The 13,607-nt window shown below is 37.1% G+C and overlaps 1 non-coding gene across 1 annotated transcript; it reads left to right on the top strand.

The window, feature by feature from the left end:
* The first annotated feature begins 5,242 nt into the window (after nt 1-5,242).
* On the top strand, nt 5,243-5,358 carry LOC123633626. The gene has a single exon (XR_006733654.1). It is a non-coding gene; the product is annotated as a U5 spliceosomal RNA (small nuclear RNA).
* The last annotated feature ends 8,249 nt before the right edge of the window (nt 5,359-13,607 follow it).

The raw sequence follows: 13,607 nt of genomic DNA, 5'->3' as shown, positions 1-13,607 counted from the left end.
CCTATTTCCCCTGAGGCTAAACTTGCAGGTCCTTCCATTCCACTGAATAGTATTCCACATAGGGTGGTAGGGACGGGTTTTCAGTCCCCAAGGGTAGATTATCTACCAAACAATAAAACCTTTTATACCATCCCAAGTAATTTACCTCCTATGAGTGAATATATGCTGAAGAGTCTCTGACTCTTCCTTTCTTTTCTATTTTATATCCAAAGGTTGGTTTGAAATTCAGTATATTCCTGGTGCCATGAAAACAGTGTATGTGGAGCAAGGAAAAATATCCTTCCAACCAGACATGTATTTGCTAGTTTCCTTGTCTATGAAGTGTCTCCTCCATTAGATTACAAACTCCATGGGAACATTTTTGTTCACAAGTTCCTAGCACAGTGCCTGACACATAGTATGTTCTCACACAGTATTTATTGAATGAAGGTGGAGTCCAGAGAACTGGACTTGGCCAAGTAAGGTCATTTAACTTCTCTGTGCCCATGAGGTTGTGAATTTCAAGACGGGCAATGCATGCGCACATTATAGTATTTATAAGCACCATTAATGAAACTTCATCATCTTTACTGAAACAAGTCATTTGAAAGTTAAACTAGTAATATTCGGTAACAATAATACTCTTTTTTTCTTTTTATATTTTCAATGGCATAATCACATTGATTTTTATTAAGACTTGTTTTGGAAGCAGTCAGAAGCAGGTTTTTTCTTGCTGTTTTCTTAATAGCAAATTAAATTTAACAATTATTCCATACTAATTGCCACTGAGATTCTCCTTCAAGTATAAAACAAATAATACTGTAAGAGAACAGAAATTAGTCCCCAAATCATACTCATCAGTTAGCATTTAATTCTAGTGTGAGGATTCAAAGCTTCTATCTGGAAGAGGGAAGATAATGATATTCTAAGCAGATGATGTTCAAAAGCTCTAAGGCAGCAAAAAGTTTGATATGTTCCAGAAACATAAAGAAGGCCAAAGTGGCTGGGGCTCGGAATGTGGGGTGAACAGCACCAGATGAGAGTGCAGAGATGCACAAGGGGCTGCTCTTGCAGCCTACATAAGAATTGGGTGATATGTTAAGTGTGTTTAAGCAGGTTAGTGACATGATTGGATACACAGGTACCACTCTGGCAGCGATGAGGATAATGAATCACAAAATGGCAAGAATGGAAGCAAGAAGTAGACCAGGTGAGAGATGTTGGCGTCTCAGACTAGGATTGTGACAGGAGATGCTTAAAAGAACAGAAAAGAAGACAGGATGCACTGATATATTCTACATAGTGGATGAAAGACAGGAACCAAGAACATTTCTAGATTTCTGGCTTCGGGGATGGCTGTGCCATTTATTGGGACAGGGAAGACTGGGAGGAGGAAGATTTGTCCTGGGGAGGGAATCACAAGTGCATGTGTGGGCACATCAAGTTTGAGGTGCCTGAGAGATGTCAAAATGGAGATGTTATGGAGACCCTGGCTATAGGAGCACTAGGCCTAGGGGATGTCTACTTGACATCTGTTTTGATATCTCACAAGCATCTCAATGACAAAGGTTTAACACAATTGAGACAAAAGGGCAATCCAAATTTGAGGGCTTGAAGGCAGTTCCAGGGCCAAGATCTGGGCTGGCATATAAACTCAGAGTCATCAGTGTACATTCCATGTGTTGAAGGAGATGAGCCTCAGACCTCTGATCTGTGTAAAACACCCTAGAGACGATGGACTGCAAATGAGGAACTGCTGGTACTTGATTCTGAAATTTCCATCATAGATTACTTTGGACACAAAATCCTCTCAAGAGAATTTACTCCTAAGTAATTTATGTACATATATATTTTAGATAAGATATGTTATAAATATATGTTCATTTCTCACCAAATGCAGAATTAATCAAACATCAAAGTTTTGCCTTAATAAAATATGTACCTTCACATTAAAAAATAAATTGATATGAGGACACTTAAGAAATCATTTCTCTTCAATTATGTGTTCTAGAATCTTGGTTTAAAAATATGACCACAGATCTTTTGAGTTTGGCAAATCATTAGGTAACTTCTAAATCCACATTCAAAACTATCATCGAGCTCCCTTCCTAAAGCCAGCTGGTGGGGCTGAGCAAGGTAGGAACCCCACCAGAGTACGGGAGTCTTGGTGACCAAGAGTGGGGTATCAGAGCCTGGCTAGCATAAGGGAGACAGTCACTCAAAGGGTGGTAGACCTAACAGTGGTGTCAAAGTCTGAGCAGGGTAAAGAGGAAGGGGAGCAGGGGTGTCCAGGCAGAGTTTCAGAGCCCAGTGAGCAAGGAGCACTGCCTCATGGGGCTGTGGGCCAGCACAAGGTGTCAGAACCTGAGCGAGGTGGGATGGGGCTCCCTGTGGGAGGGGAGAAGGGGACCTGACATGAGTGTCGAGACCCAAGCAACATGAGGAAAGAGTGGTAGTGCAGAGCAGCGCAGTGCAGGGACTGGAGCTCTCACAGTGATGCAGGAGTCCCTGTGGGGCAGGGTAAGGTAGGGTTGGCAGCGAGGGGAGATTGTTTACATAGTGAGAGGGCCCCTGAATGGCAGCAACACCCCAACAGCAATGAGCACACCTGTCATCCAGATCTTGGTTTCTAAATACCATTCTCCACTAAAAGGAATCAGGCTTCTGGGAGAAATGGTTAATTTCAGAGCTAGAGCAGGGAAAGTACAACACAAGCTCACAACAACCTATAAAAAAAAAAAAAAAAAAAAAAAGGAAATGCTCAAAGAATGATGGGGTATATTAAAAGGACACAGAAGTCAGACTGAATTAGCTCCTACTGGCCAAATAGGTGATAATTGAGCATCAAAATAAATAATGATAGTATCAGGTTATAACCTACTAAACCGTGAGACCATAATAATATAAACCAACACATGTATAAATTGGAAGTTTAAGAAAGAACAAGATATTTTCATAAATTCAAAGTACCACTTTACAAAATACTTAGAAATTAAAAATGGAAAACAACATGAAACTTTACAGCGGTAGACACCCCTTAATCAAGTGATCAAAGTGAACATCACTAACACGGGACAAACTGAAACCACGCAGTGACACAATGAGAATACAATACCACTCTGTAATAATCTTGCCAAACCCAAATCTAAAAACAAGGAAGCATCAGACAAACCCACATTGGGAGACCTTCTACAAAATAACTGGCCTTTCAAGTTCATGAAAGTTAAGAAAAGACAGAGGAAACATTCCAGATTGAAAGAAAATAAAGAGAAATGACCACTAGATCAAACACATGATTCTGGACTGGATCCTTTTGCTATAAGACATTATTGGGGTGACTGGTAAAACTTGAGTGGGATCTGAGAATTAGATGGTAGTAATATACCAGTGTTAATGCTTTGAATTTGATGGTTGTATTGTAGTTATACAGAGAATGTCTTTGTAAGAAATACACACTGAAGTACTTGGAGGGAAGGGCACGTTTACTTTCAGGTATTTTAGGAAAAGAGTCCTTTGTACTATACTTGCAAAATTTCTGCAAGCATAAAGATTAAAAAACATTTTTAAAAATGGCATTGATTTGCATTAATGCCCCATCCTACTCATCCCAATGCAGTCAACTACTGGTTTAAAATGAACCTGAAGTGTCAATGTGAGATACCATATTGGTTTTCCAAAACCTTTTTTTCCCAAAATTTCCTCTTAAGGCGGGCAGCCTCCCTGTAATAGCTGAGTCTACAACCCACTGCAGTTTTCCTAAATCTACAATAACACTGATAACTTATTCTTAATTACATAAGAAGGTCATGCCCCCTAAATTCAATCTTACCAGAATTAAGACATAAGCTCATTAATATTTCACTTGGGCTTTTGAAGAAATCATCCTTGTCATGTTTGCTGATTATCACTCTTAGCTTTGTTTAAACAAGGGAACTGTCACACCCAAAAGAAGCAGCAGCTCATGTGTGCATGGGTTGTAACTACTACAAAGTTATGAAATCATATGAAATCCTTTTACCAAATAGACTTAGAGCACTATTAGACAATTTCACAGAAATACGAGGTTTCACATGGTTCTTTTCACATTTAAGCAACTGCTATGTATCCCTTTAAAAATTTTCTAGAAAATATCCACAACTACCATGAGATCATTTGAACTTAAAAAATATGTTTTTTAAAAAATGAAAATGTTAATGTTAAAGGTCTTTATATCACTCCACAGATTTTTCAGTTCATTTGAATTTTTCTTGACCTTTTAGTAGTCTCTCACTGAGGAGTTTCTCATGTGTAAGATGAGAATGATGCAATGAAGCCAAAACCATGAGGTTCAGCTCCTTCCTAAATCATCCAGGCAGCACAGGGAATTCATACTCCCAGAGAACTCCCAAAGGATCTCTGACCACAGGAACACCCAAAAGCCCGCCCAGGAGATAAGGCAAGGCTCAATTCCACAACTTAACTCAAACACATTTATTTTAGTTCCAAAATACATGATATTCAGCCTGGCATTTTATTTTAAATAAAAGTAGTGTGCAATTTTGCTGTGATAGTCATAAAAACTGCAATAAATACAATAGATCTTCTAAAAACTAAAAATTGACTTCCATACTTTTCTGACATTTGAAGATTACAACTTGCTTCAAGAACATTATTCACTGTTTTTCCGGTAAATTTGTATTAAAAAACAGAGAGAGAGAGAGAAAGTGCCTTTCATACATAAGGCATAATTTTCCATAGAGGAAAAACTTCTTCAAAAGTCACACAGCGATTCACTATAATTAATCCTGGCCTCCCAAATGCTAGGTCACTGGCTTTTAAGATGCTGAATTATCCTCCTCTTTCATCTAACCACCTGCTAGTCATGAGATATCAAAATACTTTGTATTATAAGAATGACAGTCAGGAAAAAAAGAAATCCTATCTGTCGGAAGAAATTCCTGTCCATCAAATCTGAATTTGAGCCAATTCTGCCACAGATAGGATGTGGCAAATATGAATATATTACTAAGTAGAACTGAGCAAGCCTGGCACCTCCACACTGTCCCCAGAAGCCTGTTAGATCCCAGGTAGTTGTAGCGATAAACTTGTGCCGAGAAGCCTGGCATGGCCCAGCGGTCCCATCTGTCCTGAGATCATTTATTTATGATTATTTCTGACTTTATAAAAAAGTTCATTTTATATAAAGGAACGCATGCTAGTTCAAAGGGTAAAACATAAATAGCCACTTAAAGATAAATACTAAAGTTTAAAAATAGACTTTGACACACTCTGGTTTCTCTTCAGATCGTATAACTCTTTCACCTTTTACTAAAGATGTCCGTGGAGAGAAAAAATTCTGAGTCTTATACCAATTTTTTGAGGCCTTGTTTTGGAAAAACTCTATGAAAAAAAAAAAAGAAAAAAAATTAAAAATAGACTTTGAGGTATCGTGTCAGTTCATGTCCTATGGGAATCGGATGTCAAGAGAGAATTAGAAATAAGAGATTATTGGGAAACACCTGTGATGGATAAAGGGGAGAGGGTGTGGGGATAGGCAGAGAACACCTCAGGCCACCATTAAGCCTGGGCACCTGGGAAAGAAAAGGGAGAAAGAAGGAGTAGAAGGCGCCTCAGGTACACGAGGCTCTGAGAAAGTACCAAGCAAAGACTGCCTTCAGAGAAAGAAGTCCCATGTGGGGCAGAACTGGCCTGGTGCTAGCAGCCCGCCATGCTCAGTCATTGACTGGGAGCAGCCTGGGGGGAGTGTGACCCCGTGTGAATCTGCCACCTCTGGTGGATCAGATGCGCCACCTGCAGCTGTTGGCCAACGACTCCTACAGTAGTCCTCTTCCACAGGGAGCTCTGAGTAGCACCCTTCATCCGTGGCTTCAAAGCAGAAGCGGTCAAACTAGCAAAACAGTATGCACATACTACACAAGTCTTTTCGTACCACTCTACTACATGAAAGCCTTTCAAAGTTCCCCATGACCCAAATAATAACATCCAAATCCTTCAGCAAAGCACATACAGTCTTTCATGATCTGGTCAACCCCATTTCCTACCTCTCGTCCATAAGCACCCTACCTATGTTCAAAGCACGCATATTTCCTTATGCCTCCAGCCATGCCTCATGTCTTTTTTGCTTCCCTGGCTTTTCAAATGCTCCTTTCTTGGCCGGTCTGTATCTGGTTCCCCAACCCAGCCTAAGATGCAACCCTGCCAAATCCACTCTGGCCTCTGGGAAGAGTAAAGAGTAGGTCAGAGTTAGAGGATGCAGGGTAGAGACAGAAGCAATACCTAAAACACCCTCAGGGTCTGCGATGAGGTTTATCATAGACTTTCTCCAGTCCCAGGTGTGGCTGGAGGAACAAACCCGGAAGGTGCCTACCTGGGCAGAAAACTCAGATGCTCTCCTCTTGGGTCTCCCTGGTAAATGCCTATTCATCCTTCAAGACCCACATTGGGGTCTGAAGCCTGTACAGTCTGCTGTGTGTGATCCATCAGGGTTCATAGCTCCCTCCTTTGAGCCACTACATTCTTATACACAATGGAAAAGTTTTAGCACCGCCCTGGGAATACCATTTACATATCTGTCTCCGCACTGCTCTGAACTCCTTGACCATGTCTCACCAATCAACGTTTGTAAGCCCCACACTTTGTAGTTGGAGCACAATAAGTACTCAACACAGGTTTGATAAGTAAACTGCATTTATCACAAACATGAGGATATAGATGGTATGTAAATGATACATCAATACAATTGTTATATAAAAGTCAAAAGGATAGAGGATATAAAATTCAGAGATCAGGTCTAAGATGTAGTCTCTTAAAACTGCTTCAAAAGAGAATAAATTTCAAAGTTTGTGAGAGTCAGGCCATGACCCTTTATGTACCTTTTCTTTTTCTTAAATGTTATTTGTAGTCTGGTTTGCAATATAAATTATTTGTTCACTTGCTTTTTCCTCTCTAGATTGGAGGCAACTTGAGAGCAATCTCCTATTCCTTTCTGAATGTTCTGCAATACCAGTGAATTAAACATCGTAGGCATTTATGATGCTGACCAAGTATCTTCATGGATGGACATAGGTGTAAAGGGACATGGATAAATGATTATTGAGATAATTGTTCTGAAGAGAGATAACTGAGGCAACCAGATTTGGGATTTGAATTACCTGAATCATTATTTTAATTTTCTTTGCTGAACTTTGTAAATGCAGACAAAAGATATCCCCTGACCGATTAACAATCCTACTATAGCAAGATCCTTGCCCCAATAGAAGATCGCAATACTGCTGCCAAGCAAATGTGGTATTTCACAATCTTGATGCCTGAACCACATTCCAAAGTGAACTAAATCCCTGAATAAAAGAAAACATTAGGTTAGATTTCTTCCAATTAATTTTGCTTCTATTACTGTATTTCAGAAGGTGCTTAAAATACATTTAAGCATTTTCAGATGCAAAGTAAAGTTTCCCTGTCTCCCCTCATCCTCTCATCCACACAGGCTTAATACAGCACCATGAGACTTGCGCAGCACAATTATAATTCCATGAGCCTTTCACATTATGTAATGTAGTCCTCACTCTATCCATATGAAAATAAAAGGGATGTTATGTTAAAATCAAGTACATTGTGCTCAAAACCAATAAAACCAGATTATAAACTCTTTGAGCCTTACACTTATTATACCCTCAGCAGGTGGGGGGCGGGGGGAAGAGCCTGTCATGAGCTTTGTAAAGGAAACTAAAGAAGAAAGTTCTAAAAACATGAAAAAGTCAGCTATCAAGAGATCAAACAATGCCTGGATGGGGGACTAAAGACATAGAGACAGTCAGTACAAACTACTCTCGCTAAGATTTTAGTCTTGAAGGAAAGAAGAAAGACAGAGCATGAGTCAATGATAGATACACAGTTAAGGAGAGGGGACTGTTCTTCTATTTAAGACAGAAGAATTTCGTTTCTGGCAACAAGGCTGACAAAGTGAAACCAAACGAACTACTTCCAAGAAGTAAAAACTGTGAAGTTCCTTTGTCTGGAATTCAAGACATCATGCATCAGGTATAGAGTCTACAACGGTGCACCTGGGGAAAATGGGGACCAGAGGAAACTACTGTCACACATATTAACATAGATGAATCTCACAAACACAATGCAGAGTGAAAGCTAGTTTCAGAAGGTTCCACTGATATTTAAAAACATGTGGGACTAAACAGAAGATTTTTAAGAGATACATACACATAACTAGAATGTACAAGGAACTCATGCAAATGAGCAAGAAAAAAACAAACAACCCCATTAAAAAGTGGGCAAAAGAAAGGAACAGAAGCTTTTCAAAATAAGATGTACAGATGGCCGACAAATACATGAAAAAATGCTCAACATCACTAATCATCAGGGAAATGCAAATTAAAACCACAATGAGATATCACCTGACTCTAACTAGAATGGCTTTTATTAAAAAGTCTAAAAACAATAGAGGCTGGCATGGATGCAGAGAGAAAGAAATGCTTATACACTGTTGGTGGGACTGCAAAGTAGTACAACCTCTATGAAAAACAGTATGGAGATTCCTCAAAAAACTGAAAGTAGAACTACCATTTGATCCAGCAATCCCACTACTGGGTATTTAACCAAAGGAAAAGAAGTTATCTAATCAAAAAGACACATGCACTCAAATGTTTACTGCAGCACAATTCACAATTGCAAAGAGGTAGAATTAACCCAGTGCCCATCAATTCATGAGTGGATTAACAAAATGTGGTATGTGTATACCATGGAATACTACTCAGCCATTAAAAAGGATGAATTAATGCCTTTTGCAGCAATTTAGATGGAGCTGGAGACCATTGTCCTAAGTAAAGTATTTAATGAATGGAAAAACAAATACCATATTGGAACTAACCGATGAGCACACATGTGCACAGAGGGAAGTAAACTCAGTGGAAATAAAGCAAGGGTTAGGGAGGAGAAGGGGATGGGCAAAAACCTACCTAACAGGTACAATGAACACTATCTGGGCGATGGGCACACTTATAGCCCTGACTCAAGCATTACAAAAGCAATCCATGTAACCAAAAACATTTGTACCCCCATCATATTTTGAAATAAAAAATAAAGACCCCAAAATAATAAGAAAAAGTAATGAATAAACTATAAAGAAAAGGAAATGGGAATAAATACAAAATTCAAGATCTTGGAAGAGTGAAGGAGGAGTGACCACAGCATATAAGACCATTAGACAAATTAAAAAGGGTCTAGTTTTAAGGTGGACAGTATTTACTTCACTATTATTCTTTAAACTGCACACATATTTTTATATTTCTCCTTTGTACATATGGAATGTTTTATATATTTTAAAAACTCAAATATAAATAAGACAGAAAAAGACTTGGCTATGTTGTAGGTTAATGGAAAGAAGCCAAGACAAAAAGTTAGATATTGAAGATATGAAAAGAAAAGGATCTGATGGGGCCAGATCCCAGAAGAAAAATGATTTATGAGTTCCGTCCTAAGGGAATGAATTAACTTTGGAGAAGAGGGTCATCTATTCCCAGAAGTCAGGGAACTATAGAGGATGAAGATAAGCCTGTCTTAGTTTGAAGTAGATGAAAAGATGAAATTGCAGATTTTGCAAATTAAAAACCAGTCATATACAGGCCATGTCATAAGGGTGCACTCAACACGTGGAGAAACAACTAGCCAGTGAGGTGTTAACCAGGCACAGCGTCTGTCCTCTGGACTAGGAAGCAGCCCATCTATTGCAAGCCAGCACAGACTCAGGAGGCCTGGATAGGGCAGTGAGAGCCAGCATAAGGAGAGGGTGACTCCAGGTATGCACAACAGGATTGCCAAGCACATGGGGCTGGAAACTGGGACTGTGCAATGGCACCAACCAGCAAAGTTGCACCATTTTCTCCAATGGCACTGAGCAACCCAGTTGCCAGAGGCAAGTGAGGGAGTGTTCACGTGGATATCAATGCACTTAATTCCTCACTCTAAGTGGGAATGACTCCCTACCACGACACAAAGTCAACTCATGGAAAGTGAACCGTAAGAAGAGACCAAAACAAAACTGCTGCAGTAGTTGAATTTAAGTAATAAGAACAATTCTTAAAAGTTTCTGAAATAAGAATGTACTCCAGAACTATAGAATGATCCATATTTTTCCACCATAAAAATACATATTATCAATGATCATACATTTTTCACTCCATATTCTGTAATTCCAAGCAGATAATTTGTTTCTTCTAATAACACCGTGATTATATACATGATCACCAATGTTAATTAGCAGAGAAAAAAATACCTCAAAGTTAAAAATCAAGAACTAATTCTGGATAGCTTATCCAAATAGTAACAATAATAAAAATAAAATTCATTCTTACAGTATCTAGAATTTACTTAGTATGAAAGTGCTGTCTTCTCTGGTCATACATTCTGTCTGAACATCTGGAAAGGAAATCTGTGATCTACCGCCAGCAAAATTAATTATAAAATGGCTTCTTATGAATGTCTTGGTACATTTATCAATAGAGCTCAATTTAGTAATTAGTGATAATTAATGTAGGTACATGTCAGATGCCTTACAGAATGGAGGCATCTATCTATGTGATTTTCCGCAGTGGTTTTACCTTGTGTTGCTCCACTTAGAGATATAAAGAAATAAGCAGGACTGCCAATGATGGAAATAATATTGAATTAAGCCACTGCAGATTCAGAGGATTGAGGGTGATAACTAGGACCAACATACACAAATTATAGTAAAAGTAACATGGGGGTATATGAAGGTGGTCTCTTGCATACATACAGATAATTTAAAGAGGCTATATTTTTACAATAACTTAAGAAGATATTATATAAACAAAATTTCAAATAGAAGATAGGGGTATTTACTTCATCTAACATATGCACTTCTAATAAACTTCGTATGTCAACTTTCTATAAAATCAGATAAATTGAAAACTAAGGATTTACGCACATTCCTTGAGTTTGTTACCAGTTGTTTAAATTACATACAATGTTATATTTGTCTTTTGTTTCTGCAGTATAGTCCATAGATAGAGAGATAGGCAGACAGACAAAAAGAAAAAAAGAAAAGTCTGGGCTGTGTTATTAATATATGCTGAAGGACTGGAGCCAAAGGGAAAAGGAAATATCTAATGTATAGAAAGACAGAAATAATGAATGGAGTCAGGCTCTGAAAAAGAAGGGGAATCATGGAATCTGAATGTGGGTAAGTGAGTCTTGGCTCCTTCTAGCAGCTAGGGTGGGGTAGACAAGAGGTAGGAGGGGAGACGGATGAAGTTAAATTGTTAGGTTGAACTAAATGAAGTTGCTGATATTACAGGTCAAAAGTGGTGAAACCAGCAGTTTCATATGGATCCATCTAGTAAGGCAAAATTATCACCCACAAATTATTTTTTTGGAACATAAATTAAGTTTATCTAAAGTTGAATAGACCCCCAAATAACTCTCATAAATGTAATAAAAAGTTCCTCTGTAGATCTTATCCAGTTAATAATAAATTCCTAGTAATAGATAAATAGAGAAATTTACTATGGTTTTTATACTCCTTTTCTTTAGATCTACTAAGTCTCAACCTTTTCTCCATTTTTTGCTGAACTGATTCCCATTGTCCACGTCTCTCACAGATGCAGTGCTTAAATTTTTGTTCCTTGATAATTGTTTGTTGTGTTTCACTTTAAAGTTTTCATCATTTTAATTATTTTAAAGGTATAAGTTTTTTCCTTATTTATTCTGGGAAATGTTATTTTTATATAATGCTCCATTTGTTTATCATATGAATTACTCTGATGGCAAGTTAGAATTTTTTCCCCATGAAAGCAATTCATAAATTCCTTCTTTTGAGTCTTTTAGTCATAGTAATAAAACCAAAAGCCATTAGGATTTTTTTTTTAAAAAATGTAGCTGCGAATATATAAAATTTAAAGCTCCTGTAAGACAAAGCCACCATAGTCACATTTAGAACACAAACAAATTTAGAGACAAACTGCAACCTACATGACCCGCAAAGGAATATTTTCCCTACTATATAAAGAGTTCTTAGAAATCAATGGTTTAAACAAAATGAAAAAATAGGACATAAACAAGCAATTCATAAAAGAGAAAAATCGAAAAAGTTCATAAACGCACACTTAAAACACTTTATTAATCAAGAAATGCTAAGTGAAGCAGTGAGATATCATAAATAATAAATCCAAATGCAACAGTAATCATAATATTAATAAAACCAAACATACTAAATTTGCCAGTTAAAAGCCTGAAATTTTCATATTGGATTAAAAATACTCCACAAACTTAAAACATAAATGACACAAAATAAAGAGATGGAAAAAGACAAATACTAACCAACAGAAAGTTTGTGTGGCAATATTAATATCATACAAAATAGACACCTAAGGAAAAAAGAGATTATTAAGGATGAAAAGAGTTTCTACATAATAGCAAAAGGAACAATTTACTGTTAAAATATAATAATCCTGAATCTGCGTTTATCCAACAACATGAGTTCAAAATATAGAAAGCCAAAATGGATTAAATTACAAAGAACTGATCCCTGTTAATATGGGGTATAAATTGGCACGATCATTTTAGAGTCCATATTTGCAATTATTTGTAAATTTGAAGCTGCCCTTAATCTATGATTCTACTTGCAAATATAAAACCTAGAGAAATCTTATATATGTGTACAAGGAGATTGTCCACTGCAATATCATTTATAATGTGGAAAACTGGAAACAAATTAATGGCCCAGCAACAGGGAGTGGATGATATAATCGTGTAATCTAACACGACACAGCAGTCCAGACAATCAACTAGAGCTACAAGTATCAATCTGGTTAAATTAAAAAACAATATTTCATGACAAAATGTACAAAGAGCATGTGAACTACAAAACCATTTGCATAAATTTAAAAATACACAGACAATGCTCTAAATAATCAGGTACAAACAGATGTAGTAAAAGTGTAAAAGGGAGGTGAAGGCTGCACAGGGTCCTAGTTCCTCTGAGGAGGAAGATGGAACTTGGGATGTTGGGGGATGGGTCTCCAGCAGTACCTCCATTTTATTTCTTAAAAAGTATTTCTAAAATATTTTTTAATGACTGAATGTCAAAATAAATTAAGTCTGGTAATGGGTACACAGGTACCTTCTATTCTCTGTATATTTTTGTATATTTAAAGTATTTCATTATTAAATATAAAACATTAGCATATTAAAAAGGATGTGGTGACTCCATTGCTGTTAAATATATTAAATATACAAAATATGTGCACATATATAATATATACGTTTTTGATTTTTTTTAATCAGGAAGGCTATGCTCAAAATATGGATAGTCAGTATCTCTGGAGAGAGAAATTATTGCTTTTATTGACTTATACTTTTCTAAATTATCTGATTTATTTTTTAAGAAAAAAATATTATTTTCATAAAACCAAAACAACAACAAGAACTCCCTCCTTTCCTCTTGTGCAATTTTATTCTTTACAACCTTTATCTCACCAAATTGGAATATTGTTAGTTATAAAAACTAAACTGGTCATAATCCAAAATAAGTTCTGAGGAATTTGTGAAAGTTCCAATAAATACATAAGCAAACAAAAACACACAAATAAAAAACTGGT

The sequence above is a fragment of the Lemur catta genome, chromosome 2 (genome assembly GCF_020740605.2).
Source record: "Lemur catta isolate mLemCat1 chromosome 2, mLemCat1.pri, whole genome shotgun sequence".
In the NCBI taxonomy this organism is placed as follows: Eukaryota; Metazoa; Chordata; class Mammalia; order Primates; family Lemuridae; genus Lemur; species Lemur catta.
The sequence above is the reverse complement of the archived record's forward strand: the minus strand, read 5'-3'. Positions and strand labels throughout refer to the sequence as shown.